Source organism: Falco rusticolus, chromosome 7, assembly GCF_015220075.1.
Source record: "Falco rusticolus isolate bFalRus1 chromosome 7, bFalRus1.pri, whole genome shotgun sequence".
Lineage (NCBI taxonomy): Eukaryota > Metazoa > Chordata > Aves > Falconiformes > Falconidae > Falco > Falco rusticolus.
The window spans coordinates 64353475-64366596 of NC_051193.1; the positions used below are offsets into that span (position 1 = coordinate 64353475).

Sequence of the window (13122 nt, forward strand, 5' to 3'; positions counted from 1 at the left end):
CTTGGGCCTATTAGAGTAATAAATTTATTTCACTTCGATTTTCTCTGCCTTCCTAATTACTGCTTCCTCATGGTTCTTCTGCTTTGCCCCCTCCTAATATAATCATAGTAATTTGAATCTTTTGTTCTGTAATGGCCACATGAAATAGGCAGAGATTTACATCCTTGATGCCCCAGAACTTCTTGAGGAGACTAGAGGGACCAGATCATCTTTCCAATAAGGAAAGAGAGAGAGAGAGAGAAATGTGGTGGCTAAACTAAAGCTTCATTAAAGCAGGAATAGACGCTACTCACTGCCGTATCTGCTGGAGACTGGTTAGCTGGGAGCTTCCCCTTTACTCACTTAAGTCTTCTCTGCCAGAAACAAGATGCTGTAACATGGTTTACTCCATTGAATACTGAACTCCTTTGGGATAAGGTGAACTCCTCCATGATTTTTCTTGTTGAAACATTGGGTTACTGGAAATGCTGCAAGCTGAGCTCTGTTCTCAGGTAAAGTAGATTGATCCCAATAGGAGGTGGGAATTTATGGAACAACGTATTAGAGTGGCATGGGGACTGTATTCTGTAGAGCTTAAAACAAAAGACCAGCAAGGAGGCTAAAATTGTAAACTGAATAGTCTCTTCTGGCAAGGCAACATGCTTCTGTGGTATTAATCTTTTGAGGACAGACTGCCAATAAATGGGGAGATTCTTGCGCTGCAGTACTTGAAGAGCTTGCTTTCTCAGGTGAGTCTTTATAAAAAGAAAGTCTTTCCACTCTTTTCTTGTAGTTCTTTATAATCCAGTCCTGGTATGTGACCACAGCTTTCTGGAGGCAGTAGTGAGGGATGGATACACAAGAAGTTTCGGGAAGGAGATGCGCTGGGGGTATTTTTGTTGTTGTTCTGGTGCTGGCTATGGATTTTTCTAAAATATTTTCTCTTTCCATATTTAAAATTTATAACATGTAATTGAAAATTGAACCTGTCATTCTGTTCTGAAGGTATTTTGTAGGCTTCAGCTGTCAACAAAATACAGCAAATTTGTTCGAAAAATACCTTGTGGATTTTTAAGGCAGAATTCTTTTCTGAAAAGAAGTTTGCTGCAAGTAGGGAATATCTGGAGGATTCTGCGAAGGAACACTACAGACCTGGAAAACTTCTGTCTGTTTTAGTTTGAAGACCATTGCTAGAAACTTACACTGTCTTGGTTGAAATAAGCAATTCCAGAATGCATCTCCTGTTATGTCTAAGGAAGTTGGGCGACCAGTGGAGAGAGGGGAAAAGTAGTATTTAACTTTTACAATACAAATACAGCATTGTGTGGCCATCACGAGGCTTGCATGGATTCCAAAAAAGATAGCTGTAAAACAACTAGCACCACAGCCCTGGGATTGCTTTGGTGCCAATGTGCCATTGGCCATAAGTCTATATGTCATGGTTTATGTTGTCTGTGGTCTCTCTCTATCAGTAGCTTGCTTTTTTTTTCTCTGCAACGTTTTGTGATAGGATGGTCTTGTCTATGCAGCATACACAGCTCCTGAGTCAGCTTCTGCAATAGGTAGTAACTCATACTAGTATTCTTTCTTTGTGGATCTGAGCGTATTCCACCCACCCCCTTACCCCAATTACATTTTATGTATTCACTTTGTTACAGACTTTAGAAAGTGTGTGCTGACACAGGCACAGTCATCTCTTCCTATTCTTTCTCTATCCCATTGTTAAAAGTTCAGGGAGCCACAGCAGGTGAGTTATCTTTGTGCAGGAGGTAGAGGTAAAAACATTTTCTCCCTTAATTCCAGCATAACATAACAGCAAAAGGAACATGAGGAGGAAAAAAAATGTTCTGTGTAACAGGTGGGAGATCACTCTCAAATCCAGTCTGTTTCTTGTCCCGTGTTCTTACCTTATCTAAACCCACTTGAGGGACAAGGAGAGCAGAAGCTGCATACAGAATCAAGTTTATAACGTCAGGAGGATAAGAGTGCTAGAGATGCTTCTTTGGCCAGCTTATAAATGCCATTGGGCTTAGGAGGCTGCGTAAGTTTACCTTCTGTTTATTGGGAAACTCCTTTAGCTTCATTACATTGGAGCTAGGTTGATAAGTTTCAGTTGTTTAAGGGAAAAGATCTCTTGAGGACCTTTACTCTGCCGTTGTACAGATGCTTGGGGAATTGTCCAAAACCAAGAGTCTGTTAACCACAAGCATACAGCCTCACGGCAAGGACCCAGAGAAATGACCTTTAGTTCTTGGTTTTTTTGTTTTGTTTTTTTTTCTTATTTTACTGCATTTCAGCAGCTAGATGTTATACAGATTTAGTTGTGTTACCGCATGGTAGCAGCAGATGCATCTTGCTGGTGCCGTGCTACTCTGCTGCTTACCTTGAGCATTTCTCCTAACGTGACTGGCCTAGCTAGCTTCCAGGTGACACTTTCCACAGTCCCCGACTAGGTGAATTTGTACATCTTTGCTCTGGAAGTGCAGAACAGATTCTGGCCTTCCCTTTAGGTATATTTAGGTATAGATTGCAAGTGTAGAAGTGTCACTTCTCTTGTGAAGTTCTGCGATGCCAGGGAACTTTATATTTCAGCATGCTTCATCCCCATAGACAGACCATTTAAGCTTTCAGATTTATCAAGTCTTCTCTGAGATGTTTGTTGGAGGGTCATCTACCGCATAGCAAGATGATAGGTGTACTGGATGCTAAGCAAAGCTGGTTGCTTTAGCGAACGTCAGTGGAAATTTTGTGGAACCTAGAGGCTTGTCACGTTCTTCAGAGGTTTCTTTATGTGCTTGGTATTAAATATCTGGACAACAAAACACCTGAAGCTAGGAGCATATGACATCTCTACTCCATGGTCATACAGCACAATTGAAAAATTCATTTGGGCCTCAAGTGGTGTGACACCTGGACAGCACAACCCTGGAGGAACCCTTAAGGCCCTGTAGTGTTAACACCATCCTGTGCTATGTCTTCTGGGAGGCTGATGGTGGCAGGAGCATTTAGCTCTGAGCTGGGCCAGTGTGCTTTGACTACTCTACCCTGTCTCATGAATCCTAACCCTACAAAACTCAACAGCCTGGTTTTTGTTTGTTTGTTTGTTTATTCTTCTCAAATGCTCTAGATTTCACCAGGTTAGCCCAACTGTAACTTCTTGCTTGCCTCTTGAGACTTGAACAGGGGGCCTGAGCTGCTTTCTTCATTCCCCATTCTCTTATTCAAGTGGGATCTTGCAGCTGCTGCTTGAGCACATATAGCAAAGAGCACCACACTCTGGGAAAGCCTATGCAGGAGGAAACTTCATGGAAAATATTAAGGAGAAAAAATGTGTTTGATGGACTTTTAATATAAAAAAGGGGGGGGGGGAAGAGTAGAAAAGGGGGAGAGGGAGACTTACTCACTGTAATAGGAACCAAATGTTGGCTGGGACAGCAGCTGCACTCTCACTCCTTCCCTGTAAACTGTGTGATCGGCTTTTCAAAGGAGGCATTACAGGGTGCAGGGCTAACTTACTGGTCCTGACTTAACCCTTGCCTCTCTGGAGAGAGGTAGGGAATATCGGTTTCCAGGAGAGATTAGTGACTTCAATTACAGACCCAGTCATAAGCCTATTCTAGACAGATAGCAGTGTCTATTTACTGTTTCCATCCTTATGTGCTACTGCTGCTATCCACCCATAAAATGCAAAATCTGCTTGGCTAAAGCACTAAAAAAATATATGGCTAGGAATAAATAGAGCCTATCAGTCTTTTCCAGTTTGATTTTCAATAGACTTGCCTACATTGATAGCAGAAAAGTAGAAGAGTGTCAGTACAAGTCATGTTTTTTGTTGATCCACTTGATCCATGGTAGCATTTTACAGTGGAAACTGTGCAGCAAGAAATACCCTTCCCATCTCTGTAAATGGTGCAGTATTCCATCTTAAGTTTCTGGTACTTTGAGTTCTGTGGATTGTGTATAATCACCCCAGAAACTCTGCCTGGGCTAGACAAATGATCAAATTCAAGGTGGCACTTAACGTGTTGTCTGAGTCTGAATTACTTACCTTAAAGCACAGCTAGACAGTGCAGTCAAGTAACCTCACTCAGACTCTTCCTGCTCTGTCTGAACTTCATTAATTAATACTTTAATTATACTTTAAAATTGGCGGGATGGGGACACACACCACATGACACTGTTCAGGCAGTTGCATGTCAGATTTAAGCAGCTAATCTTCCCCAAGGTTTTCTTATGAGACCACAATGATACCAGATTTCTGTGTCAATCTTATTGTATCTATATCTTGTTAAAATACTTTTGCACTATATGTGCAGGAAACATGAAGCCAGAACCACCTTCCACTTCAGTAAAGTTCACCCCTATGTTTGTACTAATTGAGGGTAGAAAGGGTGATATGATTTTGTTAATGTCGATCACATGGAGATGTGCTCAGTAATCTAGATTACATGGAGGAGATACGCTCAGATGCCTTCATTGCTTCTCCAGTGACCTGATGAGCCACAACAGGACGAAGGCATTGAACTCTGCAGCCAGCTGGCTGTTAGTTTTCTTGATTTAGCCTTTCTGCTAGTGAATTTCAAAGCTGCCATATGTAAAGAGAAGAAAAAAAATACAGTGGTGTTTACCTGCCAAGTATTCTCCAGATCAGAGAGACTGACAGTATTTTGTAACTGACATGGAGCCAAGGATGCTACTAGGGGCCCAACAGAAATTGGCTCCACTGAAGGGTAAATACTTCATTTGCTAAGACTGGCAGGTTTAGTGCTCCTGGAAGTAAAAGGTTGATAATGCTAGCTAAATCTGGGAATAGTTGAGGTAGATTAGGCCTTGCCTGCAGAGGTTCTCCAGTGCTCCATAATCTCACCTGCCCTTCCCCTCCTAGACTGTCAAAGGCTGCTTTGATGCACCCCATTGCTAACCTGCTACACTCATGAATGTGCCTGTATATGGGGACCCAGGACCTAAAATGCACTTAATTCTTGATCTGCAGAACTGGGTAGGCACTACATTGCCTTTGTTATAAGAAAATCTTTTTGCTCCAAAAGGCAGGTTTCTCAATGGCAGGGAAATAGGAGGAAAAATTTTCAGAAGCCAGGGAGCAGGAAATAAATTATACAGCACCATATACCAGAAAAGGAGGCCCATGAACTTTGATAGTACTTATAAAGTGAAGGAGCAAGAAGGCAGTGGGCTTTCCCTGTATAGCTATTGTATATGCACATCTGGAATAATGTGCTCAGTTTTGAGCACTTGCCTAGCCCCAAACACTGATAAAGTGGAAGAAGTTCAGAGAAAGGCAATATACAAGCAAAGGCCAGAAGGGACTGAAATGAGGAAAAAGATGAAGGAAGGTAAGTGTGCCAAGGCTGGCTAAGCTCAAGGGAGGCATAGCCCTAGCAGTGAAGGTTTAGACCTGAAATAAGAGGAAGGTCATGCAATAAACCACAGAAAATATAAGTTTAATTAGGAATCTCAGGGAAAATTGTTGTACCTGCCTGTGGAGTTATGCAGCTGAGAGTGTGACACATGAACTCTTCCAGCCACTGAAACATGTGCTAATCCTGCACTACAAGGAGATGAGTTGGATGCTTTTGTTCACATTTTTGTTTTTGAATAAAATTCTTGTAACAACATCAATTCTTTCAGTTGAAAGGGGGAATTGTGAGAATAGCAGAAGGGGACTCCTGGCATTTGCTAGTAATTATGCACATTAAAACGTCCTCGGATGCTTGAATGATGCCTCTGGTAGCTGTTACAGTTAACCTGTGAATGGATCTGGAGATTGTAGTTAAGTCCACGGAACTTTTTGTGTTCTTTGCCTCAACCAATTTAGTCCCAAGGCTTTTCCTATGGACCTTGTACATCTTCTGTTGTCTCATGGCACAAAGATACTGATGGTAAGAGCCTCTGTGTAGGTAATAGTAGCTTGAGCTGCTGGGCAAGTGGGGAGCTGAAGAACTAAGGCTGGAACTATTACAAGATGCCTGCATCTGTGCCTGATCACTAAGGAGGGAAAGTTTGATTGATGGTCTGGGACAATAACTCCTACATCTCTGCAACACCTTCACCACAGGAGATTGTGTTTGTCACTTTGAACTGGATTTGAACCCAAAATGCAGTTCCACATGTTTATTATGCCAGTGCAGCCTTGACAGGCTGCTCATTAACTTTAAAAGCTTTTCCTTGACTTCTCTTGCAGAGCTCAAAAGCAGACTGCAGGCCAGGTGATGGCATCCTTGTTTTATACAGGCCAGCTGCTTCCTGCCTGCCCTTTCCCTGTTCAAGTGCCTGCACCGTGGCGAGTTCTGGACAGCTCCCTGGGCCTCAGATGACTCCCAAGTCCTAGGCTGAGCTCTTTTAGGGATATTAAAAATGCTTTGTTCCCCCCTGTTTTTTGAAAAGCTACCTTTACCTTTGTAACATAGCTGCCGCTGGATGCTTTACGGGCTTGCACATTGCAGCAGTCCGAACTACAGACCATGCTAAAATGCAAACTCTTGCTGACTAATCTACAGCAAAGTCACTCTTTTGTAGATGCCCCTGATAACAGTAGAAGCCAGGAGCAAGCCATCCTCAAAGACTTGTTGCTCTGTTTTTCAGTTTTTAATTTATTGCTTTTGAAGCTGAGGGGAGGGAAAGAGGGAGAAAAGACAAAGAAAGGCCTTGAGGCAAGTGGCGCTGTGAGAGGCCCGACAGTCCTGCATCCCAGCCAGGCCCCCAGCATCCTGGGCTTTGTCCCACTATGTTTATCATTGCTCCATAGCCAGCCCCAATCTAGGGCCTATTGTTAGGGATGGTAGAAGCATGTAGTGTGCCAAAGAAAATGTTCTGTGTTTTTCTGAGTGCCTGAACATAAGTCAGCAGGATACTGGGAGCTGCCATACTAGACAGAATCATCAGTTACTATGCCAACTACTTTCTAGCAGCTGGTGCTCGCCCAGACTTTGTACTGAAAGCTTCCTGGACTTGTCATACCGCCTGAATGCCCTGTGGGAAAGAAAATGTTGCCCAAGATTGTCTTGCATTCCGTGGCAAGGTGGGAACACTGATTTATAAATGTACTGGGTTCAACTTATTGCCAGTAACGGCCCTTGTTCATCCTTAGCTCTGGCCTTTACAGGAAAGGATGCAAAGTACTTTCGCTGTCAGCTTGTTTCCTCATTTAAGAGGAGGATAATTCTTTTCTCAGTTTGCTAGACCTCCAGCTATACTTACTCCTGCTATGATCCTATCAGTTCTCACAAACTAAGCAGGGTTAAACATAGATGAGTATTCTTCAAGAATGCTGAAGTATCATTTTGACAGGTAATTTGAGCCTAGTTTGCATTGCCTTTCAATGGGATGTAGGCACATTTCAAATGTTTCAAAAGTGCCTGCTTAGTGAGCAATATACGAGGAACGTCAGTATACGTCATAATTGGTATTGTTGCCTGCCACAGAGGAGTTGGTATCAAACAAGTGCCCAGCTGTGCCATTGGAAGAAGGCTTCAGTTGAAATATAAAGGAAAGCCCTATGTGTAATATTTATGATATTAAAAAATCCTTAATTTTTTGGGGGGGGGAACAGTGGAAGCTTTAAACCCAATTTATATCCAAATTACACATTAAGAAAACATATTCTGGATCCCTTCTACTCCTGCATTGCTGTCCCTTCCCTCGATTATTTCCTTGTAGTTTCACTTTAGTAAGGATTTTTTGTTTCCCTGTCCTCTGATACTGTCTTTTATTGTATGGTATCATTCATCTCAGCGGTGGTGGTGTGGTAGTAGACCTTGCTTTGTCAGGTGTTTGAATGAGTTACTTAGGGATGATGGATGCTAGGAGAAGCGTGAGCTATATCATTAGTAGCTACCAGCATCAGTCTTTTAGTACAGACTTGCTGATTGTCAGATAGAATCTCATAGTTACAAAGAATTCTATGAGTGGTGTTCTGTGGTCTGGTCTTGTCTACAGCTTCGGTCCCTGGTATTGCCTTCAAATCCATTTGAAGTGGGAATGGAAACCAGCTCTCTCCTTTCTGTAAGAGGTGATAACCACATCCCTTCTGTATGGAGGCTGGATTTTATTAAGACTTTTTTTTCCCCTGTAGTCAACGAACAAAAGTATTAATATTTTATTAGCATTTAGTATTTTAGTGCACTAGCATTAGTTTCTAGTAAAGGGTAAGCAGTTGATTGCATAAGTGTTGCTTACATCAGAAAAGGGCTAATAAATTGGAAGAGAGAACTAGAGCAGAAGGGGAATTTGGAACCAGAAAACCTGGAGATGAGTGCATGGTGTTCTAGCACTTTTAGGCTGGGCTGTGATCGTAATAGCACAGAGATCTGTTGAAGTCTGTCTCAGAAGCAAACCTGTGTCTTTTGTGATGCAAAATGCTGCAGAGAGGTCCTATGCTGTCGGTGAAGAGGAAGAGGGAATTCTGGCCCAGGCTTTATGAAAGCTACAGTTGAAAGAAAGGAACGCTGTGGGTTTCTTGCCAAAAATACTGAGTAGCCCTAAGAGCTGCTGGAAGGACAGAGTCTTGCTTACAAAGGATGGGCCATAATGCCAAGGCTGAGATTTCCTGTACATAGTGAAGGCCTGAATCCTGGCCAGGTCCTCTAAACTAAGCAACTCATAAATAATCCTGAGCAAGCTGTGAGAAGATTGCTCACAACCAGCCTGGCTGACAGAACAAAACCCAATCTCTTCTGGTGGCACAGGCAGGAATTTCTCTTTCCCATTTACATGTAGGTGCATCTATGTCTATATCTGTCATCTGTACATGTGAGCAAATGAATATTGAGTCAATCATTAGTGTTCAAGCACTGAAATGAAAACAAGCAGGTCTGTGAGTGCTGACTCTATAATCGTCATTTCTATTGGGGGTGTGTGGGGTTTTCTGGTTATTTTTGGCTTTGCCTAAAATGGTGCGAGTTGTGAAAAAGCTTTTCCTTTGGTTTGGGGTATTTATGTAGTCTCGGTTCCATGTGAACTCTATAGTATCTGTTAAGGTGTGAGGTCCTTTACCGCTTTTTTCCAGCCTTCATTACTATGCTGAGCTGCTTGTAGAATTCCTTAAGCAGAAGAGCCAACTTCAGGAAGGGAGCAAAGGTGCTGTCATCCTTGGATAAATCATCCAACAGGCAGAGACTGAGAATAGAAGCTGCACCATGATGCATTCATTCCTGTGAGCATGGCAAATAGATGGAGAGCTGGAGTATGTCTCTGGCAGCAGCACATTGAGTCTCAGATCCTGAGCCATGTTCTGTACCAGGGCAAGCTTTACGTTAGATGTAATAGCAGCAACTTGATAACATGTTACATGGGGACTTTCCAAAACTGCAGATGAAACATCTTCCTGTGAAAGTGATCCTAAGACTTGTAAATATGCAGGCTTTCTGTTGTGAAATATTTAATGCTTATATTGGAAAAGGTTGAAGTGATGTATAATGAATTTGTATTGATTTCCATCTATAAAGAAGTATGGAAGCTAACGGAAGCATACTCAGTCCAGAAGGATTCTGCAGGCCATGAGAGTAAAATCTACTCAGGCAAGCAACAGTGTTTTCAATATAGTATCTACAGAAAAGTAAGTTCTATTGTGCTGCATTGTGTGGAGAGGAGGTATTGGAACTGCGGGGAGTTGTATACAAGACAGTCTATGCTGCAGAAAGATGTTAGCCAAAGTCTTTGTGTTTGGTTTTGTTTTTTTAAATTTATTTATTTAGTTCCTCCTAAAGATATAATACCATAGTTTCAACAGTGTTTTCCTGGGTAGTTTAAACCAAGCTTATCTGGGCAATATTATATACTAAAGAATTTATTTTGGACTCTAGATCATATATTGGTTAAAACAGAAAAAGTAGATTAAAATGGGTTAGAAACAAAATGAAAGCATTTGAGAATTAAGTGGATGAAGGTTGGAGCAAGGCAGCAATCCCAGTGCATTTTTAAAAATTGGACCATCAGTCTTCAGTATTTGTATTTCCATGATTGTTATTCCTTTGCTAGATATCTCAAAACAAAAGAAATGAGGATCAAGGAAATGATCCTGAAGTTTTCCCATTCAGTTAGTGGCTGTCACAGTACTACAGACTGCAGTCACAGTCCATCGTCTCTGTGGCACAAAGCCAGTTTGGCTATCAGCAGGCCCAACTTTAGTGGAGTTTTCATTTACATCAGTTTTATCTCCTGCATTTTGTCTTACTTCTGTTTTAGAACAAATCACTCAGTCTTTAGCTTCCCAAGCATTCTTTTGGATCAAGGGATAAATTTTTTGCCTTATAGATTCTGAGCTGGAGGTAGATACAAGAGAAGTTGGAACAGACACTAGTTTCTAGAATAAATTGTGTAACTCAAAAACTTTAAAGAGTGTTTGACTGAATTCTCTGACTTCTGACTGAGACCTGAGACAAGTTTAGTTTCAAACCCCTGATGCATAAACGATACTAGTTGCATTTTCACAGACGAGATGGATTATCTGGTTCAATGTCCTGCTCAGACAGTGGCCCGTGGAGGAGCAGTAGGTGATGTTACGGAATGGTGATACTTTCCCCAGTACTCTCTGGGACTCAATAATCAGTGATTTTTCTGGCCAGGAGATGGTATCTTTGTATATAAACAGTGTTAGTGGCTTTTGCTTCTGTGAGTTTGTCTAATAATTTTTGAACCCCTGTAAATTTTTGGCATCCTTAGCTTCCCGTAGTAAGAAGGCATCCACAGTTTAATTATGTGTTATGAGAAAAACTACCTCCTTTTGTTTGTTTTAACCTGCCCACCTGATGACTTCATTTGGTTTTTCCTATGTCTTATATCGTGAGAGGTGAGTAATTGTTCCCTATTCTCCTTCTCCTTGAAGCTCATGATTTTATAGATATTTTTCATATTTCCTTTCAGTTGTCCTTTTTCCAAGCTGGAGTCCTTATTTATTTAGTCATTCCTCAGTATATAAGCTGTTCCATACCTTTGATCATCTTTACAGCATTTCTTTGTACTTTTTCCAGTTCTACTGTATGCTTTTTGAGAAGAGAGGAGGCACAGGCATTAGAACTATCCTCAGTATGCAAGAGGTGGATGCAATTTTGGTTTATATGTTAGCATAGTAGTGTTTTTTTTCCCCTATACCTTTCCTAATAATTTCTAACACTTGAGTTTGCTTTTGAGAATATTTTAGTCATGTTTTCATAGAAAAATCTCTGATAGCTGTAGTTATAAGATCTCCTTCCTGAATAGAAATAAGTAGTTCAAAGTCCATCACTGCGTAAAACTAGGATTGCATTTCCCTGGGTACATGACTTCATAGTTATTAAATTGAATGTTATCTGCCACCTTAATGTCTGATGATTCAGTGATGTGTTTATTTTTATTCGTACTTCTCAGTGACTTTCAGCTTTTCAGCAGCAAACTTATTTTTATTTCTTTATTTCCTTACCCCCTCCTTGATCACTTACAAATGTTTCAAACGGCAGAGACTGTAGCACAGATTCTTGTGGGACCCCAGTGGTAATTTGCCTCCATTGGAAACTCTCCATTTATTCTAGCTCTGGTTTCATGTGTTTTAACTAGTTATGAAATCTATGAGACGTAACCCCTTTAACCGATGTTGGCTTATGCTATTTAGGAGCATTTTGAATGAACTTACCAAATTTCCTCAACTGAGAAATTGCTGGTGTGAAAAAGTTAGTCTAGGCAAATGGACAAATCCAATTGTTTAGTTCAAAACAGAGGTGTTGAATATCATAATCTTTCAGTAATACTGATGAGGAATTAATCGGGCTGTTTACTAAGCAGCAACATGACTATGATGGAGCTCCTGAATGCTCTTCAGCTTTGTATCTGGTACAGTTGATGTTTGTTTCAAGGGCTGGTCTGCAGTGTCCCCCAGCTATCTCCCGAAGGGTGCATCCTACTCCCAGTACAGTCCTTTGTGCTTTTCAGCTATCAGCATAACTTGACTTTACTGGGAGGGGTAACAGAGACTCCAGCTGCTTCGTGCAAAGGAGAAGTCTAGTGAGCTTTAACATCTGAATGGATGGTGGAACCTGTATCTATGCAGTGGAAGGAGCAGATACTACCCTTAGGATGGGAGTTGAGTCCAGGTGACAGCAACCTGCTGATAACCTGTGTGGTGAGCTGGTGGGATTGGAGAGAGGACAGCTGGCGATCATTTCCAAGATTCCTTGTGTCTTGTCTTGTCCTCCTCTGAAGTTAATGCTTTTTGTGGCATCCTGTGCCCAGTAGGTGACAGTGCCGGTCGGCTAGCAGCACATGTGCATCCATGGGTTGAGAGCTGAGCAACTGCAGGTAAAACCACAGCAGCAGAAGGTGGTGACCTCGTTACGGGGGCAGAAGGGGGAAGGCACGTTTGGAAGAGGGAAGAGCTCTCCCAAGGTTAACCACAAAACCAGATTCAGACCTATACAACTTGGGTTTCAAGGCCTGAGTACTGTTAGCAGCATTATGGTTGTCACTTTTCCAAGCACTGGTAAAGGGGAAAGAGCTAAAAGACTGAGACTCTTGTAGCAAAAGGGAGCAGGGGGTGAGAGTCATTTAGTTAGTGTTGCAGTGTGGTACAGTGAAAGCAAAGGACTGAGGAAGCATGGGTGAGATCCCTTGAACAGAGTCTAGGGAAATCTACCTGCAGCTAGTGGCCCGTAAGAGTGAAAGTTGTAGTGATGCTCCAAGCAGGAGGAGGCCCAGAGGATGCTGGGTGGAGGTGCTGGTAGCTGAACTCCTTTTCCACTGGGTTGTCTTACTCTTCTGTTGCTGAAGAGCTGAGTATGGAGAGTGACCCTTGTCCTTGTCCTCTTATTTGCTTCGAAAGGGATGCATTAGGTTATTTTTGAGGGAAAGTGCATAGGGCTGGCAGTTGCTTCTGGTCTTGTTTGAAACAGCTTTCTGAATATTTTAAGGGTTTGCTGTGATGATGAAGCTTGTGGGGGAAGGTGCAACACATTCAAGAGAGGCTGTGACATGTTCAAAGGATCTAGGTTGTAAGTTTTGATAGGACCCTGAAGCAAGAGATTGCAGTGAACTCCCTTGCCAAAAGCATGACCCTGCATTCCAAAATGTGGCGTGAAAGATACCAAATATCTTATACATCCCAGTTACTAAGGACATATGTAGGAAATACAAGGGAAGTTTGCTCTTGAAATCCAA

At 41.9% G+C, this 13122-nt stretch overlaps 1 protein-coding gene across 6 annotated transcripts in view; it reads left to right on the plus strand.

The window, feature by feature from the left end:
• TTLL5 (tubulin tyrosine ligase like 5) overlaps positions 1–13122 on the plus strand; it is a 137100-nt gene that overhangs the window by 94402 nt on the left and 29576 nt on the right. The gene's annotated exons all lie outside the window — the stretch shown is intronic.